Here is a 21,749-nt window from a genome sequence, read left to right as displayed (position 1 = left end):
TAGTCACGGGCCACCACTCGCTCTGCTGGCTTGCGAACCTCAAGGACCCTTGAAGACACCTCGCTACAGGAGTTCAACATGACCGTGGTCTACAACTCAGGCCGCAAGTACACCGACGCCGGCTGCCTGTCCAGAGTCCCAGTCAAGATACCTCCCGGCAGCAGTGACGGCGATGACGGCGAGTGCTTACTAGGCGCACTGAACACCGATGACATGGTACGACGTCAACGAGACTATCCTGAGCAGCGCGCCCTAAGAGAGCATCTCGAAGGGCGCTGGAGTACCATGCCACGTGTTTCCTCACGAGCCCTGCAGACCTTCGCCATTCGACAAGGTGTATTCTATAATGAGAACTTCGGAGCCAACAACTCACCGTGGCTGATGGTTAGCCCTATCGACCTTCGAGAGGAAACATTTCAAGCATGTCACAACGACCAGACGTCCAGTCACTTTGGTTACAGTCGGACACTGGTCCATATTCGGGAAAGGCATTGCTGGCCCAAGCTTCTCGAAACCGTCCACCTAGACACTCGATCATGCCACGAGTGCCAGCGACGCAAGAAACCTCCGACTTGGCCGGCCGGTTTCCTGCAACCAATTCCTCCTCCTACTCCATCTTTCCAGCAGATCGCAATGAATCTACTTGATCCTTTTCCGCCGTCAACGTCGGGAAACCGCTGGATAATTGTCGCCACAGATTGTTTCACGCGGTACGCCGAAACGAAAGCCCTTCTTTCAGGGACTGCAGTGGAAGTCGTCAAGTTTTTTATCGAGTCCATTGTCTTCCGGCAAGGCGCTTCCAAGTTCTCACTGCAGACCGTGGATCAACTTTCATGGTTCAGCTGACGAAAGAAATCCTTCGTCTCAGTAGCACTAGCCACCGTCGAACCACTTTGTACCATCCACAGACAAATGGGCTAACGGAAAGGCCAAACAAAACAATTGCCGACATGATCTCCATGTCGACGTAGAGCACAAGACGTGGGACGAGGTGTTATCCTGCTTCACGTTTGCTTACAACACGGTGGTTTAAGAGACCATCGGAGTAACACCGTTTCAGCTCATGCGTGGCCGAAATGTAACGACCATGATCGACGCGATGCTGCCCCACGAACCAGCTGACAATGGGAGCCAAGACGCCCAGATTGTTGCTCAACTAGCTGAAGAAGCTCGCGAGCTCGCTCAACTCTGGATTCAAGATCAACAACGTACCGACGCTACGCAGAAAAACCTTCGGCGGATCGACGTTCGCGGAAGATTTTACCTTCGGCGAACGTCGAAGAAACAAAAACAAAAAAAAGGAGCCAGCGTCCTGGTTGCCGTTCAAACCAGCACTCGGAAGAGTTACGCAGCCTCTCAGTCGCTCACTTCCCTGACAAGCCCTATGACTTCATAACAGTGAGAGCCTTATATTGAGAGAGTTTGGTCAATGGAAGGAGCCGGCGGGAGCCAGAATGGAGCAGCAAAAACGTCGCCGTCGCCTCTAGCGCTGCATATTCCCGTCGTGATGAACTTGCGAACTACAAATGAGCTTGGTGCTGCGCGTAGAGCGGCGCAGGTATTGTTTTGCTTCTAGAGGAGGCTGAAATTCCCTGAATGTGTTATTGTAAGAAATTGGTTGAAAAGGAAAGTTTAAAGGCTGGCTCTAGCATGCAGTGAAGCGCTGATGCAGCGCTATTTACGTGCTGTCAGCTACTTATCGCCGTGCAATGAGCAGCAGTTTTGACGGTGCTATACAAAAGCTGGTGAACGCTCCTGTCAGTACGCGCTTAGCGCGAAGCCAGCGCTGTGCTTATAGCACTCCGCTGTATGTTCGAACAGTCCTTCAAGGTGCTGGGTGTGTTTACGGAAAGAGTAGAGGTGACATTAACGAGAAAAATGTCCTGCAACAAAAGGCGAAATAGTGAATATATACGGCGCACGTTCGGGTCTCGGGTCAAAACTCATAAGACGTCGAATCCGTTGTTTTTACCGTCCGCTCCGTCGTGATCGCGGCAGCGCCCGCGGCCACGAGTGCGAATAAAGGCAAGATCAGCGAAATAAGCTCAGTGCTGTAATTTCGTTAATGCCTTAATTTCGTTGCCGCGGCACTGGCCGTGGCCGCGAGCGCAATCAAAACAAAGATTAACGAAATTTGGTTAAAGAAATTACGGTCAAAAAGATTCAGTGCGTTCTGAGTGCCGCCGTGACGACGACGTCCCGTGTGTTACACTTTTGTTTATGAAGAATCTTAAATTTTCACTCTTCCTTGCTGAAATAAATACTCAAATACATAGTTACCTAGAAATTGTGATTTTAGGGAATTTGTTGAGCTCATTGTTTCCGCTAGGGGGTATGTTTGTGGCTAGCGGTTGTTTACGAGCGCAGTCAATCATCGTCCCCATTGTCATTGAAACAATTTCGGCCAATGACTTGCCCTTATTTTTGCCCTATTCTTACCAATTAATGACAAAACTCTGTACATATGCCGCTCTGATACCAGTTTGCTCATTGTGGCATTCAGTCCCCCAGTAGATATCAGTGCGCTTCGCATGAGTGTAAAGCTTATTCAGTTTGATCTATTTTGAGGATCACTTTAGTGCGTAACTTGGTGAAACGAGCAGACCACTTAGTAAGGGGTATCAGAGGATACCCCGCGGAGAAATCGACTGGGGTGACAAATGACCCCCTATACCGGGACTCACAACAATACTGTGAGTCTCCGATTTAGGGGGATTAGATGACTCCCCGGTGGATTTATATTTGGGGCGTCGTTTGACTCCCCTCAAGAGAGTGCCCTCTACCTCCTTATTTTAGCGTGCAGGACCTTTCGAGAGATCGTGCTTGAACTAGAAGACACGTTCCTGTGTGCAAATGGTGTGTTTACTGCGTCCTGATAAGAGGTCCCTAGACTTACACCTGCTTACGTCATCGATGTGTCATTCTGTTGCCGGCTACAATCCCGGAGGTGCCTCGACTGCGCTAGTGGACATAACATACAGCAGTTCTACGGCAACTCGCTCTCTCGCTTGACAATCTACGGTAGCTTCGGCATCCAGGAAAGGCGGCTTCGCAGAAACAGCGATACCTTGCGTCGCCCATACCTTTATCCGAAACTTTTACCACCACCCACTCAGGAACGCGACATAAGGCAGCATGGAACATCGGCTCCTGCGACGTAATTTTTTTTTGACTTCGAGAAAAATTTTGGTCTATGGACAGGATAGGATTCTAAACATTCCAGTTGAAAACGCGATCTAGGCCACGAATTTCTACAGTGCAGTCAAAGTGGAAGTATTTGTGGCATACATTCAGCACCAGATGGTAGTTGTCGACAATTTCTTTGCTGGTCACCCAGGCATCGTGCACCGGGAACTTGAGAAGCCCATAGTGGCGAATGTTCTTCTTCCAGATTTTCTCAAATCCGTCTATACCGGCTGATGTATTAAGGTCGTTGTACGCATCGAGGGCACTGCTGTGGGAAATGAAACTGGTGTGAATTTTCGTTAGTGATTATTATACCAATTTTAAGTCCGAAGCCCAGTCTAAGGTCACTCATCAATAAATCAATTAATCAGTCAATCGCTCGCTTACTTCCCCACTCTTTTCATCAGTCACTTTCTCAATCAACCAACACATCGCTCAATGAATATGTTTATTATTTGAACGAGAAACCTAAACAAAATGCAGCCGGGAGCGCGTGTAGCTCTTACACAAACTTTATGTCCTCAAATATGTTAATAGATAACCTTGTTTTGCCTCCTACTTAAAGGAATACACAACTAAATATTGCAGCGTGGCTTAATAGTTTTCCACGTGCCTGCAGCCGTTGGTGTGCGCGAGCACACGCAACGAACTTGTCATCATAGGCCCCCATTCACGCTTAAGAGGCACGTAAGGTATCCTGACAGAAAGAAAACAAAAACAGGTTTTTCATCCCTGCAATGAAAGCAACGTGCTTGTTAGGCCAATTAACCGCCTACCTTTTACACAAGAGCCAGCTGCGGATAAGAATACCTTGTCTTTATTCTTCGTTTCCCTGGAGCCCACACATTTCGCTGTCGTCTTAAGCGTGAACGGGGGACTATGGACGTCACTTTCGTTACTTGTGCTCGAGCACAGGGGCTGCTGCTGGCTCGAGGAAAGATCGAGAACCACTGAATATGAACAGTAGAATGTTTAGCTCAGCATTCCTTTAACTCTCCTAAAAGCAAGTATTGATTTTATCCAACTATATTATCGGTGAAACAACATAGTTTCTATTTATTAATTTGATCAATGCGTACAGCAAGTCGTCTGCTTTTTTTTTGCAGAAGTTGGGGGGACGCCAGAAAGACGCCGAGCTCTGATTGGCTCTGATTGAAGGATAGTGGGTAGACCTCGAAGCAAGCTGCCTTGAGGTCTACCCACTATCCTTCATTCAGAAGCAATCAGGGCTCGGCGTTATGACGTCACCACATTTCTGCAAAAGAAGCAGACGAACTTGCGCTCCGCATTAACAAATGAAACTCTATACGGCCTTTTTCATTGTTCGTTTTCTTTCGTTTTTATTTGTTTAGGGGCCATAACAAACTGGGTTATTGCCTTATTACCAGAAAATTGGCAGAATAAGTATCTACACCAGACAGCTTTGGGCGATTGTCTAAACAAGAAGAAAATTCAAGGGAGAAGCAGACGAACGCGCACGGAGATGCCAGTGAGCAGAGATCTGACAGTAAAGTCAAGTAAGTAGACTCGTTCAAACGCTAAAAGTCGGATGCCAGGGTTTGGGGTCAAAACGCGTTCGATGAGCGAGTAGAGACTAAGGCACGTATCTGTGTCCACCCACTAAGTATTCCTGTCGATGCACTGCCCTCTAGCGCCCCCGGGCGTTCTGATACCTTCCTCTCCATCAGTTTCTCCTCTGACGCGGGACACACCTTTTTTGTTTGTGTGTGTTCTAGATGTATTAAAATTCTAGCCTTGGTGTAGGTATTAAGTAGTTCAAAAAATCTTCTCTATAGAAGGAAGTCTCGATGCATTTGCTCTAACTAACTCCCTAGATAAGGAACGCCTCGTATTGACGAAAATAATTCTTGGAGAAGGGGGAACAAGAGGGACAAATGACAAACATAAATCTCCAAAAACAGTTAGGTGACGGGTGAGCGACCAAAAAATTCCGTCTGGTTCGGAAGTTTCTTAATACAAAGCCATTTCGGAAGTCTGCTTTCTTCAGGCGTATTCTTAATGGTTCCAGACAGCCAACCTGGAAGCGGTAAGAACATAATGCTGGGAAATGCATTTAGAACGTGGCAAGCAACTTCTTGTCACGTCCTAGAGTCTAGAATCCTCGGTTTCAAATTTAGAAATGGTAACCAAATGCGATTCGGACTGACGAGAGGGAAGACGACGCAGCCCGTTACCCCTTGTCAAGTGACGTGCGTATCCCGTGACAAAAAAGTAATGGGAGCATTTTTGCTTTAAAAACACGCGCTGTTTTTTTAACGTTGATAGTTTTTTGTTTGTTTTCTTTTTATTTCTTATTTCGCGTTCCTTTTTTAAATTCGCCACGGTGTTGTGATGGCTAACGTTCGCGCGCGTTGAGTTCGTTCTTCGTAGGTGATCTTGAAAGCTATCTGAAATAGCGACGATGACATGAAGGCGCCTGGACATTGTCCCTGAATCTGCTTTCTAAGTGCATCGTGTATCGAATGATTCTTCGCCATTTTTGAGTTCGTCATAGGACTATAAAGAAATGTTAGCTATGGGGGGAGAAGCGGGGAGGAGTCTCGAGTTGTTACCTGAAACTTTGTTTTAGGCATCGAGGTAGCCATCACTTTGGCTTCGAGACCCTGCTGCTGAAATCGCGTCTTCTATAGACACTTGGAGTTGTTTAGTTAAAAAAAAAATGTTAGTATTCAGAGATATTACGTTGGGATGAATAATTAGGTTTGCGCGAAGGCAGATAACGACAGTGGAATTTGTCAAATGTAAACGCATAGTAGGCGTAACGAATGACAAAACACTCGTGTACTCTGATTCACACACGGCACTGAGGTCAGTGCACCTTTGAAGGGGTAAAACAACCCAGAAAGAACAAATTTCGCAAAACAACGTAGATCTTGAAAAATACAATATTTACATCCATTTGCATCTAGAGAGTATTCCCAGAAAGTTTCATTAGTTTACACAACATAGTTAAAATATTATAAATCATTTTCGATCCACCGAAGCTAAAGAAAAGGTAGGATTTGGGGCACTCTGAGCGCTCTTTTTTCCGTTCCACTTTCTGACGTAAATTTTAGGTTAGGAAAATTATCGTTTGGTAATGGGACTAGAGAAAAAACTCACTCATTGTTTTTCCTAACTAGACTTTTATAGCACATGCAACTGTGGAATTGTTTTGGCTTTTTTTTTTTACTTTGTGGATGAGTTAATTAACAGATGTTAAGATTTTGTTGACAACATAAAAGGCAAAACATTTATTTGAGTTTTAACTGCGATGTTACCTTACAATAAATTACTTTTTGGAAATTTTGTTTTCCCAGTTGAGATCTGCAGGCATTCTGCTACATATCTAGCCTAGAAAAATCATGGTTATGACATTAGTCTTCCAACGAAAGTTTTTAAAAAACATCAGTGTATTCCTGATAAAACGGCTTCAATTTACTGTTCAATTTACGTACACAGGTGAAACTTTGCACTGCATTCTGCCTTGCAACGGCCAGTATTTACCGTAAATTTCATTTATATGAAGGCATATAGGTTGAAAAGTTGACCCCCTTGGGTATTGTCTCCCCTCAAGTTAGAGATTACATACAAGTGCCCGTTTCGTCCGAATTGTGGCTGCGACGTCGCACCAATCCCCAATATGAGCGAAATATTAGCTGTCTTCCCGGCAAGCAATCGGTTTGCCTTTCAGTACTTAAACATACAATTGCACCCTATCTTAGGAGGGCTAATGGCTGTTTTTGTAGCCGAAAGCCTTTCCGTTAATTCCGGCCGAATGCAGTTAGTCCTTAGTTTTTGCGCTTGGTACCTAGCTCGAGTCAGAAGGTCCCTTGGGCGGCAAATGGGAGTTCAGAGGATCATATGTTGCCTTGAACTGTTTAAGACCATATTGTCTTTTTCTAGAGTGTATAGTGTCTAGAAAAAAAACAGTGGCTGAAAAAAATGAAAAAAGAAAAAATCAACCGCCCAATAAATGCTTAAACTTTCACCGAGTCTGCATTTAGGTAGCCCATTTTACCTGCTAAAATTTCAGGGCGTAGCTTCCATTCTGCCAAAAGAATGAAAGACATTGACAACTCGCCGTAATGCCGAATTAGAGCGCAGCTTTTGAGGAGGAGGAGGAGAGTCTCGTTTTCCCACCCTCCTCTTCTGCCTCCCTTTCTCCCCTCCTCCATGAGCCTCCTCCCTCCTACTCCTTTCATTCTCCTTCCTTCCTCTTTCCCCTCCTCCTCTCCCTCTTTTCCTCCCCCCGTCACGTCAATCATGACCATAGTGACCCTCGTGGCCATAGTCAACGTTACTAGATTACCTCAGTTGTGGAACTCCCGCGGAAGGGAGTACACCCCCCCCCCCCCCCCACCCTCACTTCAACCCGTCTCCCGTCGTTCAAAGCGCCATCTAGATTTTCGTTTCATAACTGTGCGTTTCAAAAAGCAGAGCTGGAGCGCGATGTCGACGCCGTTCTTCGAAACGTACAAACGTTATTGGAACCACTCAGTTGGGAAACTCTCACAGAGCCCGTTCTGAAATAGTGGCACCGATTCGTAATCGAGAGCCCAGCTACTGGCAATCACAACGCCGCCATTTCTCTCGCAGCGGGTACTCGAGGAACTGCACGTTCCATCTATTTGGGCTTTAATCGGCCATTTAGGAGCCGAGATAAATGCGGTGGAAGGGGTTTCAGGGGTGCCACCGCCGTCTCCCAAGCGGACGCACCGCGAAATAGCACGGAAGTTAAGATACGCCTAGGTCGGGACGCGCTACCTGAAATCACCGCTGAGGCATGGTTGTATAAAAACAATAATAATTGTGCTGAAAAACCTTGCAAACTAAAGACCTTAGAAAACATCACGCGCCCCTCATTTTTTACTAAAATCCGATAAAAGTTACCACAAGAAGAGTTTTTGCCGTTGGTTTTTACGCAAAATCATGCTTTTTAAAAGTTCAAGGTGACCACAGTAAAGGCAAATGATAAAGAGTGGCGCTGTTGTCGTATTTAGCTCCGTCTCGTTCGACGCCAGTGGCCCAGGTTTCAATGGTGAGTTTCCCAACTGAGGGTTCTAGTACAGTTATAGTGACGTCGAAACGTACGTAACCCGATTCTCATAGAATTTACTGCAGTTACCAAAGGAGCCGTCCGGCGGCGCGTCGAGTGACGCCAGGCGAGTCGTGGTGAGTGAGGGGGGAGGTACTGTTGGTGCATGCAGCGTCTGTGAGGAGTTCCGTAACTGCGCTAATATAATAACGTTGCCATAGTGACCCACGTGACGTCACTCGTGAAGGTCTCGTGAAGGTTGTGACCTTCACTGTGAAGGTCGTGACCTTCGTCGTGAACGTTACGAGTGACCTTCGTGACGTCACTTGTGACACTAGCAACGTCACTCATGACCCTCGTTACATCACGCCTGACGTCACTTGTGATGTCACAAAAAGCGTCCCATGATGCAACGCGCGGGTCACGAGTGAGACCCGCGCGTTTTATTATGGCACGTTTCGCATAATGCAACGCGCGGGACGCTCGTCACGTGTGACGTCATTATGAGACCTTTCCCGTAATGCAACGCGCGGGACGCTCGTGACGTCACTGGTGACTCTCGTGACGTCACATGTAACGTAACGTGTGACGTCAATATGGTTAGGTTAGTATTGGTGGTTTACTGGCGCAAAAGCGACGAAGGCCATACTGCGCCAAACAGATGTAATAATGTTGCTCAGAGTAATAGTCTTGGAAGGCTCACTGTGAAATCAGCTTTGCAACAAAAGTTTTGTTATTGGTAGAAGATGAAAAAAGGGATATGGAAGTTAAAATTGACGTAAAGAAACACTTTTTTTCGAAGTATGAAATTACGCGATTAAAGGGAATGATAGGATGCTCACCCACTAAGAGTGCAGGATTGAAAGGGATATTGTATGTGAAAAATTCCTGGAAGCAAGCACGTCGGTTCTCCTCAAGACCTGAACAGAGCCATGGAATATGAAGCACCGTTAGTGATTCGCCACAGTGCTCACAGACTGGAGCATCCCCTTCACAAAGGAGATGCCCATGTGTCAAGAAGCTGTGTCCAATTCTAAGGCGGCAGTGGAGTACTTCTATGAAGCGATTCTCATGAGATGCACTCTCCCACAGTCCTAAACCTGGTTTTACCACATGGAGCTTATTTTCACTTTCTTGGTCCCATTCAGACTGCCACGTTCGGAGGAGTGCTTTTTTAATGAAGGGCTTCACATCTTGATAGGGTAGGCCAGTAGAGGTCACCGTGAGATTTTTTGTGGAGGTAGCCAACTGGTCTGCTTTTTCATTGCCCAAAAGTCCAACATGACTGGGGATCCAGCAAAACTTTATATCGTGGCCATGAACTAAAGAACAATTGATTTTAAATCGCACTAATTGGGCTAGCTTATTTTTTGTATCTTTTACTGAGCAGAGAGCTGAAACAACACTCTGTGAGTCTACAAAGAGAACAGCTTTCATGGTTTTGCTTGCCATAATGTATTCAATAGTCATCAATACGCCATAGAGCTCTGCGGTGAAAATACTAGCCATGCTTTCGAGTCGTTGGGCCTTTGTAAATTCTTCAGGGTAAACGGCAGTTCCTACGGAGGAGGAGTTCTTGGATCCATCAGTATAAAGGTGAACATAGTTGCTGTATTTCTTTTGTAGCTCAGCAAATTCTTGCTGAATAATAAGTGGCGAAATACTATGTTTGCTGAACCGTGTAAACGTCCAGTCGGAAAAAACTGGAAGCAGCTCCCAAGGTGCAATACGTAGAGGCTTCTTAAGGAGTTCTATCCCATTAAGGTCGAGTTCAAGAGATTCCTGATCACTTCCCACACGAAAACTTAAAGGTCTAACCGTCCTCGGCTTGTGCTCGAAAAGACGGGCGTACCGAGATCGCTGCGAAGTAGTAAAGGTTGGATGGTCGAGGTCAGACGTAATCCGGGAAGCATAACTCAGGCCTAAATACTGCTGTCGCTTGGCAAGGGACATCTGGTGAGATTCCACATACAAGCTAAGTACAGGAGACGTACGGAAGGCGCCCGTGGCGAGCCGCAAGCCAAGATGGTGCACAGGGTCCAGCATTTTCCGCGAGGATGGTCGCGCCGAGTTATAGACTATGGCACCGTAGTCAAGACGGGATCACACCAGAGAGTTATACAAGCGTAACAAAACCTTTCTGTCTGAACCCCATGTTTTATGAGACAAAACTTTGAGAATGTTAAGGGATCTTAAGCATTTCTTTTTTAGTTGCTGTATATGGGAGTTAAAATGTAACTTTTTGTCGAAAATAATGCCCAAGAACTTATGTTCAGCTTTAACAGCTATAGGAGTTTGGTTTATTTCTAAGCCGGGATCTAGTGATATCCCTCGCCGGAGAGAGAAGGGTACGCAAACAGTTTTCTCAGCTGAAAACCGGAATCCATTTTCATCTGCCCATTTGCTGATTTTACTTATTGCTAGCTGCAGCTGGCGCTCACAGCTAGAAGGATTGCAAGAGGAAGCAGAGATCTGCAGGTCGTCGACATAGAGCGAATATGCAATGGAACGTCGTATCACTTTAGTAATCGTATTGATCTTGACGGCAAACAGTGTGACACTAAGGACGCCTCCCTGCGATACCCCATTTTCTTGTTCGAAGATATCGGACAGAGTGGTGCCCAACCGAACCTCAAAAGTTCGTCCCGTTAGGTAAGCTTTAATGCAACGGTGCATGCGACCTCGTACTCCATAGGCAAGGAGATCCTGAAGAATGCCATGCCTCCAAGTAGTGTCGTATGCTTTCTCTAAATCAAAAAATACAGAAACACAGTGCTGCCTGTTTACAAATGCTTCCCTAATTAAGGTTTCAAGGCGTACCAGGTGATCCAAAGTGGACCGACCCTGTCGGAAACCACACTGATACTTATCCAAATTATTGTTAGTTTCAAGAAAATATACAAGTCGCCTGTTAATGAGTCTCTCATATGTCTTACCCAGGCAGCTAGTGAGTGCGATTGGGCGGTAACTTGATAGACATGAGGGGTCCTTTCCTGGTTTTAGGAAGGGTATGACATGTGCACCTTTCCATGCGTCGGGAAAGTAGGAGTCTTCCCAGAGGCGGTTAAAGAATTTAAGCAACTGTTCAAACGATTCTAAGGAGAGTCGACGAAGCATTTCATAGTCGACAGATTCGGGACCTGGTGAGGATTGTTTTTTGGTGTCAAGAGCCAGTCTTAGCTCACAAACCGTAAAAGGTTTGTTGTAAGGTTCAGAATCTGCACCTGATAACTTCAGTCGCTGACATTCTGCATTCCTCTTGAACAGCTTAAAAGCAGCATTGTAGTTATCAGAGGAAGACACACCCTGAAAGTGCATGCCGAGGGCATTTCCTATATCCTTTAACGATGCAGGAGATGGGGTGAAGAGAGGAGGAACAATGAAGCCACTGTAGTCACCCCTAATTTTACAGTAGCGGTCCCACACCTCTTTTGCGGAGGCAGTGCTGCTCAGGGAAAATACATACTTCTTCCAGGACGTCCGTTTTGCCTGCTTTCGTGTCCACCGAACCTTCGCCTTTCTTTTTCTAAACTCCACCAAGTTTCTGGGAATTGGATACCTTCGAAAGGTGTCCCATGCCTTTTTCTGGTTTCGTCTAGTTGTGCTGCACTCCTGGGTCCACCACCGCTTGCACCGTTTTGGGAGGTTTGTGGATGTCTTGGGAATAGAGTGATATGCCGCATTTATGACTTGCTCGGTAACATATAAAGTAGCCTCCTCTGGTGTCATACTCTCAAGCATTAACGGGTCAAGTGTGGCCTCCAGTTGAAACAGTCCCCAGTCAGCCTCATCAAGTTTCCATCGGGGAATTCCCTTTAAAATAGTGGGTAATGGAATATGACTTTCTAAAACGATGGGAAAGTGATCACTGCCAAGAGGATCATCTAAAACCTTCCATGAAAAACAAGGAAATAGTGTAGCTGATGATATAGACAAGTCTATACATGTAAAAGTGTTATGGCTCGCACTATAAAATGTTGGTTGTTCGCTGTTTAAAAAGCATAGTGAAGATGAAAGTAAAAAACGTTCAATGACCTTTCCACGATTGTCCAACCGAGCACTTCCCCATAAGGGGTTGTGTGCATTAAAATCCCTTAAGATTAAAAAGGGCTTCGGCAGCTGGTTCAGCAGGTCCTGCAAATCGTAAAAGTCAATCGGAACATCTGGAGGAAGGTAAGGGGAGACAAGAGTAATGAGACGATCTGCAAGAATACGCACTGCAAGAGCCTCCAGGGGTGAGCGAAGAGGAACTGCCGTGCATGCAATATCGCCTCGTACCACAACAGCCACTCCACCCGAAGAATGAGATGATGTACGGTCTTTTCGAAAAACATGGTGACGACGAAACATGTTCATATGATTGCTATTGAGATGAGTCTCCTGCACAGCGACTGCTAGAGTTCGCAGCTCATCAAGAAAAAAGTGCACATCGTCAATGTTGTAAAGGAGACCTCGGCAGTTCCATTGCATGAAACTATAACTATTTATGGTGGAAATGTTAAAAGGGGTTCCTGTCTAGACGCCCTCGGGCGGCTTGGGCGGGGTTACCCGTGGTATCGGTTTCTTCTCGGATGACTTCTTTAGTTTTGAGTCAACAGGAGGAGCCAAACGGATGGGAGGGGACTCACTCACATCCATCCGCTCCTCTTCAGGTGAGACGGTGGAGCTAGCAGAAAGGGCCTGCTGCTCCTTAGATGTGGACGGCTCCTCGGGAGGCTTGGGGCGAGGGGCTCGCTCCTTCCTCCTAGGAGGAGACCGAGTAATTAGGGCAGGCATGTCGTTTGACAGCCTGTCCCTCTGAGTGGGAGGGGCACCAGTGCCACCTCCCTGAGGTGGAGGGCATGCCGCCACCTCTGGTTTCTTCGTAGGTGGGGGCTGAGCTACTGCCCCCCGGTTTCCAGACGGAACCTGGAAGGGTCGAGGCTCGGAAGGTGGTGCAAGCCCCCTACGCACCACCTCGAGCAAGCCCCCCTTTGCCAAGAAAGCATAGCGCTTCTTGGCCTCGGGGTAACACAGGTTGTCCTTGGCTTTCAACGAAAGGATCTCTTTCTCCTGTTTCCATATGGGGCATGCGCGCGCGTAGGCGGGATGTGCACCATCGCAGTTAGCACACTTCACTTCACTCTCGCAGATATCAGCAACGTGATCAGTGCTCCCACACTATGCGCAGATGTCCTTACCTCGACAGCTCCGAGCGCCATGACCGAACCGCTGGCACCAAAAACACCGCAGTGGATTTGGTACGTACGGTCGGACACGGCAGTGGAGGTATCCCGCCTTCACGAATGCTGGGAGGGTGTGTCTTTCGAACGTGAGAATAACATGCTTACTTGGAGTTTCCACACCATCTCGTTTCAAAATGATCCGCTTCACAGCAACGACAGCCGACGGTCGGAGGCCTTCGAGAATTTCCTCTTCACTACAGTGTAGGAGGTCGTCCTCGGAGAGCACCCCTCGAATGGTATTCAGTGTGCGGTCTGGGGCAGCTGCTACTCGGACAACTACGATGCGGGACAGTTTCTGGAGCGCCATGCTTTGATCTTTAGTGTTCACTTCGACGAGGAGATCACCGGAGTGCATCGTTTTTGCTTTGTAATTATACCCAATCAAATTCTCAAGAACTTTTGCCACAACGAAAGGAGACATTTTTCCCACGGGGCGCTGTTCATCTTCAGAATAGTAACAAAGAATCTTGTGAAGGTTGCAGGTTCAACATCTTTTGCTTTGGTTAGTTCAGGATAAGGCCGCTTGGAGGCTTGTCCTGAAGAGGTTTTGGTAGAGGACGCCATAGAAGGCAGAGAAAATTCAGTACCCGTGGCGTACCGCCCACCACGGAGCCCAACAAGGGGACAGGCAGCACCTCATAACAGTCAGGGCTTGTCTGAGTACGTTGCTCTGCCAGTACTACCAAGGCGCTATAACCAAGTGTGGTTCAAGACAAGAGAATCTATCGCCACCCAAGGTTAGCCCTTGCCGCCAAAGAAGTTGAAAAGGAAAGAAGAGAAATGAGAAGAGTGAAAAGAAGGAGAAGACAAAGGTGAAAGAAGAGACGGGATAGTAGAAGGAGTGGCGACTAGACTGAATCATCCTGGCCGGGCCTTACCAGGACTCCCGTCTATGAGAAGCGGGGGCCGAAGTGGTGTATTGCCTCGCCCGAGGGTTCCCGAAGGGTCCAAACCTACCCCGGGCTCGGCTCAACCACAAGGATGCCCTTTTCCCCAGACACGGGAGAGCCACGCACAGCCAGACGTGGGCGGGCGAACCCGCATGGCTCGGGGTCCGTGGTGACGCCACTCACCAAACACCTGCTTTCACAGGTGCCCCCTGCGGGGGCGTCAATATGGGAAACGTCCCATAATGCAACGTGCGGGTCACAAGTGACGGCAACGACGCTCAAGCCGGAAACGGGCGCCTAAGAGCTGCGCTCTAAAATAAGACCAAGAAACTTTCTCAGCGTCAACTGCCGACATGTACACAATCAAACAAGTTGTCGATGCCTATTCTTGTGGCGCCATGTCTAAAGGGGTGCAGCGAGCAGGCGACATATTACGACGTCTCCTAGCGCTGCGCCAACGTGAAGTAGCTTGCAGAGGTTGAAATCATCGCTAACTCGGTCGCCTGCGTTAACCCTGAGAAAGATTGCTGCTCTCTTATTTTTCCTCGAATAGGGTTACGCCCTGAAATTAAGCACGGAAATGTACCACCTAATTACGCAATACGATCAAAGTTTCACTTTTGCGCAGGTGCTAATTTTCCCGGCTCTTTTTGAAGAGCTGGCACTTATTGTAGCCACCGAATTGGTTGAGAATTGTTTCTAGAACCCAAGCCACATCTTAAGCCTACCTCTGTTCTATCCCTAATCCGTACTGAGTTGAACCGGAGTAGCTTCCAGCGTAGTCCAGAAACACTTTGATTCCATTTTGGTTGATGTCAACAAAGGAGCCTTCACCGGGAAAGTAGAAGAAGTCATAAAAAATGATGTCGCAGACGCCATCCTGGGGATTTACTATGAGTGGGCGTCCAAATACGCAAAGGATTGGGTTCTTTGCAATTGGCGTTCCTGCAAAAGAAAGGGCAATAATGAGGACCGAATTGTATTTGTACCGTGCGACACCCAAAGGGGGCGCGCCGCTCCGCCAAGGCAGGTGGTTTGCGACGTCCACGACGACACGCTTAGGCGCTATGTCACACAAAAAAGCGCTGCGCTCTCCGACCACTGTTAGTCTGACCGCAGCGTCTCGGCCGTCTTCTTATCTTCCCAAATATTTTGTTTAACTAACCCGCTCCGGGCACCGGAGTAAAGATTTTGTACCTCGTCCTAAAAAATCCCGTGCGCATGAGGCAAAAACAAATTGTGTTGCTAGTATGTTTAGACAGCTTGATGATGCTGCGCCTCGAAGGGTAGCTTGACACTTAGCTGTAGATGAGAAACATAGTCGGTGCAGTAAAACCTCTAAACTGGGGTCTATGACGTGAGCCGCGCACTGGTGATCACACGAACGCGTGCCGGTACGAAACTCATCCAGATCGAAACGGGCAGGGGTTGGGGACAGAACCCAGGAGGTTCTACCGCGCAAGCTTTCACTCCACGCTGCGGGCTGAGACGCGTTAGCCCCCTCGGCCATTGATAGCTCATTCGGCGTTGTTCTACGTATATTTTTGCGTCCTTCGAGCGGCAGGGGTTGCTCGGAGTTTGGGTTGCATCCGGAAACCGGAAACAACGGCAACAGAACCTCATATTTCGCGTTTATCTGCGCTAAAATATACCTTTACGAAGCACTTGTGTGTTTGACGTTTCGTAAGTCACAGCGGGACAGCGTTCACCAGTGCCAATAATTAATAAAATCTACGTGAGAAATATTGGTCAACATATTATTATCATATTGTGTACGCTCTCTGGCAGATCGAGTAGACGTACTGGCATTGAAATGATCTCGTCTCTTTTTGTCAGGCCATGAAGGACATCTATATTTTTTTTAATTTCCGGGTCTCAAGTAAACATGTTTGCAGCAGCAGTGGCCTGAAATGTTTTTCATAGTGCTATGCTCAGAAAAGTTCTCATCCGTTGAGGCATAAGGTCAGGTGCTAGACACGATGTCAACGCGATTGCTTCAACTATGCGTTACACCGCAGCGCCAACGTCTTTTCGAACTCTTTCAATTATGTAAGCTGTCCTATGCTGTCTTATGTTAACAAAATGATTGGGCAGCCACCCTTCAAAGTGTTATTATGCATAAAATGCAGTTCTTACGAGCGATTGTTTATTTTCTTTATTCTTTAATAAAATGTTACCCCGCATCGCCCAAAGGTGCTAAGCAGGGAAGTTAAAGTTTTGTACACAGAAAAGGCAAAAAACAAGCATTTTTTTTTAGCAAACTCACAATTTCTCTCCAGATAGCCCGTTCTACTATACAATGGTTTTATCAAAGTAATGAATTCTCACTAATGTTTCTCCTGGAGTGGCATATTTTGTACAAAATCATTGCGATGAGAAACATAATATGGCTCTTTCCGATGGGTTGCGCGCTATTGATTTCTGTTTTGTTTTTAGGCATAATTATCCGGGGGTCATCACGCAGTTCTTTCTGAAGACTGATTTTTTGAGTCACGTGACAAAGGAGGGGGTGGCTGAAGGGAGACAAATGGGAACGTGTGACGGAAAGAGAGTGAGAGGGAGGAAAGGAAGGCACATGAGGTGGGGAGAAATCATTATATGAGGTTAAGGACAAGATGGGAGAGGAAAGGAGGGAGATAGGCATGGCATCTATTAGTAAAGCAACCTGAGTTGTCAAAATAATTGACCCTTGAGCCCTCGTGCTGTCTTAGTCATCTACTTAGTGAATTTTGCTCAGTGCTTACACTGATACCTGCTCAGTGCTTACACTGATACCTGCTCAGTGCTTACACTGATATCCTCATAGGCATTCGGGTTGCCGAAGGGTACAAATAGTCGAATCGTGCTCGAATATTATCCGATGAACTTGTACACCATGATGTAATGCAATCAGGTGGTGCATATAATTATCGGGCTGTACTTTTCAGTGTAAGGCAAGAAATCGTGGTGAAAAGCGTCGAATAACACGAATACAACGAATTCGCCAGGGCGCGGAGCGAGAGCGCAGCGACGAGTTGAAACAACCTAATGGCGACAGCGTCACGTGATTCCAAGATGGCACCATCCACGCGACTGAGGATGTAAAGGTATATACGGAAATCCCAAGTGTTTGCAACCTACCCGGGAGTTTGGGGTCAGTGTGCTCGCTCGTTTTAAAGGAGAACAAGAAGATGTAAAGAATCCTTTCAGAAGCTGTCGCAAGTTTATGAACGAGCCTCAGCGGAACCGCATTTACGATTTGCATGCCTTAAATACGCCCGTATGTCCATAATTAGGAACGACCCTTACGTGTTCGAATCGTGGAATGTTTCGATGGTTATTCACACATGTAGTTTAGCCTCTATTTCTACCGATTTGAGGGCACCGAAGTCACTCTAAGCTATGAGAGCTCCCTAGAGAGAGGCGTGCTTTGCTGACACTTACTAGATGACGTAGTTTGCGTTGTTGTTGCAGCCTTTGCCATTGTTGTTGCCTTTCCAGGCGGCGTTGAAGTCGTTGTTGTAGCCCTTGCTCCAATTGTGGTATTTATCGCTACAAATACGGTTTTTCCTGTTCTGTGGCTCGGTGCCGCTGTTATAGTCGCGACCCCGGCTGTTGTTGAAATCGCGCTTTTCTTGGCTGTGGTCCCTGTAGTCCGTTTCGTTTTTGTTGTTGTGGGTCTGAGGGATTGGCGAGGCAACGGGGGGTAACCCTTGGCATAACCGTCGTATGTACTAATGTTCAAGAGCCCCTCAGTTGTGGACTCAAATTCCTCAGAACCTATTATGCAACAGACAAAAGAAAAGTGTTAGGGGCATTTTATGACACCTCAATCAACGGCGACCCGTGGTCGAGCGTGTTAACACACCGCAGCTCAGAGCTCATGGTGCCAAAGCTTGCGCTGTATAAACGGAGATCCTAAGCTCAATTAATAGTACCTAAAGAGAAGGCATCCCTTCGCAAAAAAAAAGGTTTACTTGAAATGTATTCCAAATACGATTTATAGACGTAATTATTTCTTATTAATCAGATATCTCTTTGGCCGCATTGAGCATGCGTTCGGAATGCAGTTCATGTACAGGTTGTCACAAAAGAAAATTTGCACGGTCTTTTTTACCGCAAAAATAAACTAGGCATCTCCGAACGCTAATTCTCCGTCCAAAGGTAGAGCTAGAGGTCACAACCAGATGCCAAAGTTTCAGCCCGATCCGATAACTTAATCAAAAGTTATAAATGATTTTCTGAAACTTTCAATGGGAAAATGGTGGTCGACGGAGTTTTCGAACACATGGGGCTCTATGGCACCAGAAACCGAAAACGGGCAAAAATGGGCTCCATTTTCCCATTGAAACTTTTGATTAAGTAATCGGATCGGGCGGAAACTTTGGCATCTGGTTGTGACCTCTAGCTCTACCTTTGGGCGGAGAATGAGCGTTCGGCAATGCCTAGTTTATTTTTGTGGTAAAAAAGACCGCGTAAATTTTCATTTGTGACACCCTGCTCACAAAAAAACAGTCCTAAATGAATTGTGGGTACATAACTAACAAACCAGAAACATATGTGAAGTTCACTCCAATTGTATTTAACACACGTGTGGCGCATAGCGTCAATCTCACATTTTTGTAATGAGCCGTCGCGGACTCGCCGCGAAGAATCGTGAACGGGTGGGCTGGGTCGAAGAATGCCGGCCTGGGTCACACGCACGCGGTCAAATGTGCCTACAGCGTGCAATTCACGTAACGCGTGTCAGTGACATGTTCGTGTCGATGAAACATGTCCCTGAAACGGGTGTTTACGAAACGTCGTCTATGAAACGTGCTTCCACGAAATGCCGGGAGAATAAGAAACACAGGATTGCACCTGCTGCTGTCACTTGATTTCAGGCGATTACCGGTAGAATTTCGGAGAAACATTTTTCTCCCCGCTGCCGGGGATATTGACGCTCTGCAATTCTAGAGCTAATCAGAAAAATTGCCCATAGAAGAACGATCAATGTTTGCCAAGAATTAGATTTCACTGCCCTTGCGATGAAATAGCGGACTTGAAAGATGTAATCCAAGATTTATGCCGATGAAGGCACTGCAGATCAACCACAGAAATGCAGATAAGAAGAAAGGGCTCCGTGAAGTATGAACACGAAGTGGCACAAGCTGTCTTCCGAACTGATACACTAAGCGGATGACAATTATTTATTTAGCTTCTTTGGAGGAAGCCTTTGTCGCCGATATACTGGTATGACTTTCCGAACAGAGATAGCTTTAATTGGTTCACTTCGAATACTTTGACACGGATGATAGACAATTTACCACCGAAATCCACGGCAGCTTGCAAGCCGCAGCACACACGAAGCTAAGTCAGCAAGTAGATATTCTGACATCAGTGCTGCACGATGGTTCCATAAAAAAAAAAAAAAAAAAAAAAAAAAGCCAAATGGCTGAAGGAATTGCGGCTTTGGCCCAAATATTGTCAGGAATGAAGATGACGAGGTAATGAACCGTAAACTGAAAATAAAGGTTTAATCACCGAACTTCTGCCAAACAAAATAAGCAACGAGCGTGGAGGCAGCAAAACAGCGGGGGCCATTGGGCGGCGCAACAGCAAGCGAGAGAGAGACTGACTCGACGAAGTCCCGCGCAGCTCCTCTAGTGTGGGTGACTCTCTAAAGTTCCCCAAGGAAGGTTCGAGCGTCACACGCTCGGGGCAAGATGAGCAGGCACTTTCAAGAGCAAGAAAGTAGTACAAAATGATAAAAGTTACTTCCGAAGCTAGAATAAACGCGAATCTTTTAGAAGTCCGTGATCGAGCGTAGACAGTCGAACTTTACGAATATCATGTTCTAAAACCTCCAAACAACCGTCCCAAATGCGTTTTTCTGTCGTATATATTTTTCGGCATCCTGAGCTACGTTTCTCTCTCTCTCTCTCTTTGCATGTATGTATGTATGTATATATATATATATATATGTATATATATATATATATATATATATATATATATATATATATATTCATACTGAGAAGAAAAAACCCTTAGTGAAAACAGCAACAACGAACGATTTAATCTTCGACGCTTCGGCCGGAGTCCGGCCTTCGTCAGGAAGAACTTTTACAGATGAACGCGGGTGGTAGAGTCCGGCCTTCGTCAGGAAGAACTTTTACAGACGAAGGCTGGACTCCGGCCGAAACGTCGAAGATTAAATCGTCCGTCCGAAGGCGTGGGTATATAACTGAGAAGAAAAAACCCTTAAAGAAAACAGCAACAACGGACGATTTAATCTTCGACGTTTCGGCTAGAGTCCGGCCTTCGTTAGGAAGAACTTTTACAGATGAACGCGGGTGGTATAAATACCACCCGCGTTCATCTGTACAAGTTCTTCCTGACGAAGGCCGGACTCCGGCCGTAACGTCGAAGATTAAATCGTCCGTTGTGCTGTTTTCATTAAGGGTTTTTTCTTCTCAGTTATATACCCACGCCTTCGGCCTCCCGCCACCATGCCCGTTGTATATACGCGTATATATATATATATATATATATATATATATATATATATATATTAATATATATATTGTAACAAAGACAAAGTAGAAATAAAAATACACCGGCTTTACTGGCTTAGTCCTGGAGCAATTCTGCCCCGCGAGCTCTACCATGAGCCACACACCGCCCGTGCAGGCGGTGCGCTGTCGTGGATGGTAATGATAGTGTGGGTGTTGATGGTGATCAATTTGCGCTGTTACAATATCCTCCCCGTAGACGAAGATGGAGGCCTCCTGGCCGACCTTTATGCTGGCGATGAAGTTGCGGCATGGTCTGAGCGCTGGATGAAGGGCTTCATGCGGGATACATGAACGTTTTGTAGCGGCCGGCAGCGCTTATTGTTTGACGGCTTTAGCAGGGTCATGGAGTAATTGACGGGGGATGTTTGATGAAGGACAGTATATGGTCGAAGATATTTGTGGAGAAGTTCCTCAGAGAGTCCTGGCGTGCGCACAGGTGTCCAAACCAAGACAAGGTCACCTGGATGGTATATTACGGAAGTGCGATCTTGGTCGTAACGCTGCTTTTGTTGCTGTGCATTGTCATTGGTGCAAATGCTAGCAAGTTGATGGCATTCTTCGGCTCGGCAAACTGTTTGTGCTACGAAGGAGTTTTGAAAATTGCTGTCAGTGTACGGAAAAAGGCTGTCTATGATGCAGGACACTTCCCGGCCGTAAACGAGAAAGAACGGAGAGAATCCCGTGGTCGATTGGATATAAGTGTTGTAGGCGAAGCTGAGGAAGGATAGAATGAAGTGCCAATTCTTATGGTCCCTGGAGACATACATGCTAAGCATTTACCATAGGGTTCGATTGAACCGTTCGGTAAAACCGTTTGTTTGCTGGTGGTACGTGGATGTAATTTGGTGAATAACCCTAGAAGCAGCAAGAACCT

The sequence above is a fragment of the Ixodes scapularis genome, unplaced genomic scaffold (assembly GCF_016920785.2).
Source record: "Ixodes scapularis isolate PalLabHiFi unplaced genomic scaffold, ASM1692078v2 PGA_scaffold28__5_contigs__length_5199819, whole genome shotgun sequence".
In the NCBI taxonomy this organism is placed as follows: domain Eukaryota; kingdom Metazoa; phylum Arthropoda; class Arachnida; order Ixodida; family Ixodidae; genus Ixodes; species Ixodes scapularis.
This window is presented reverse-complemented; position numbering follows the sequence as displayed.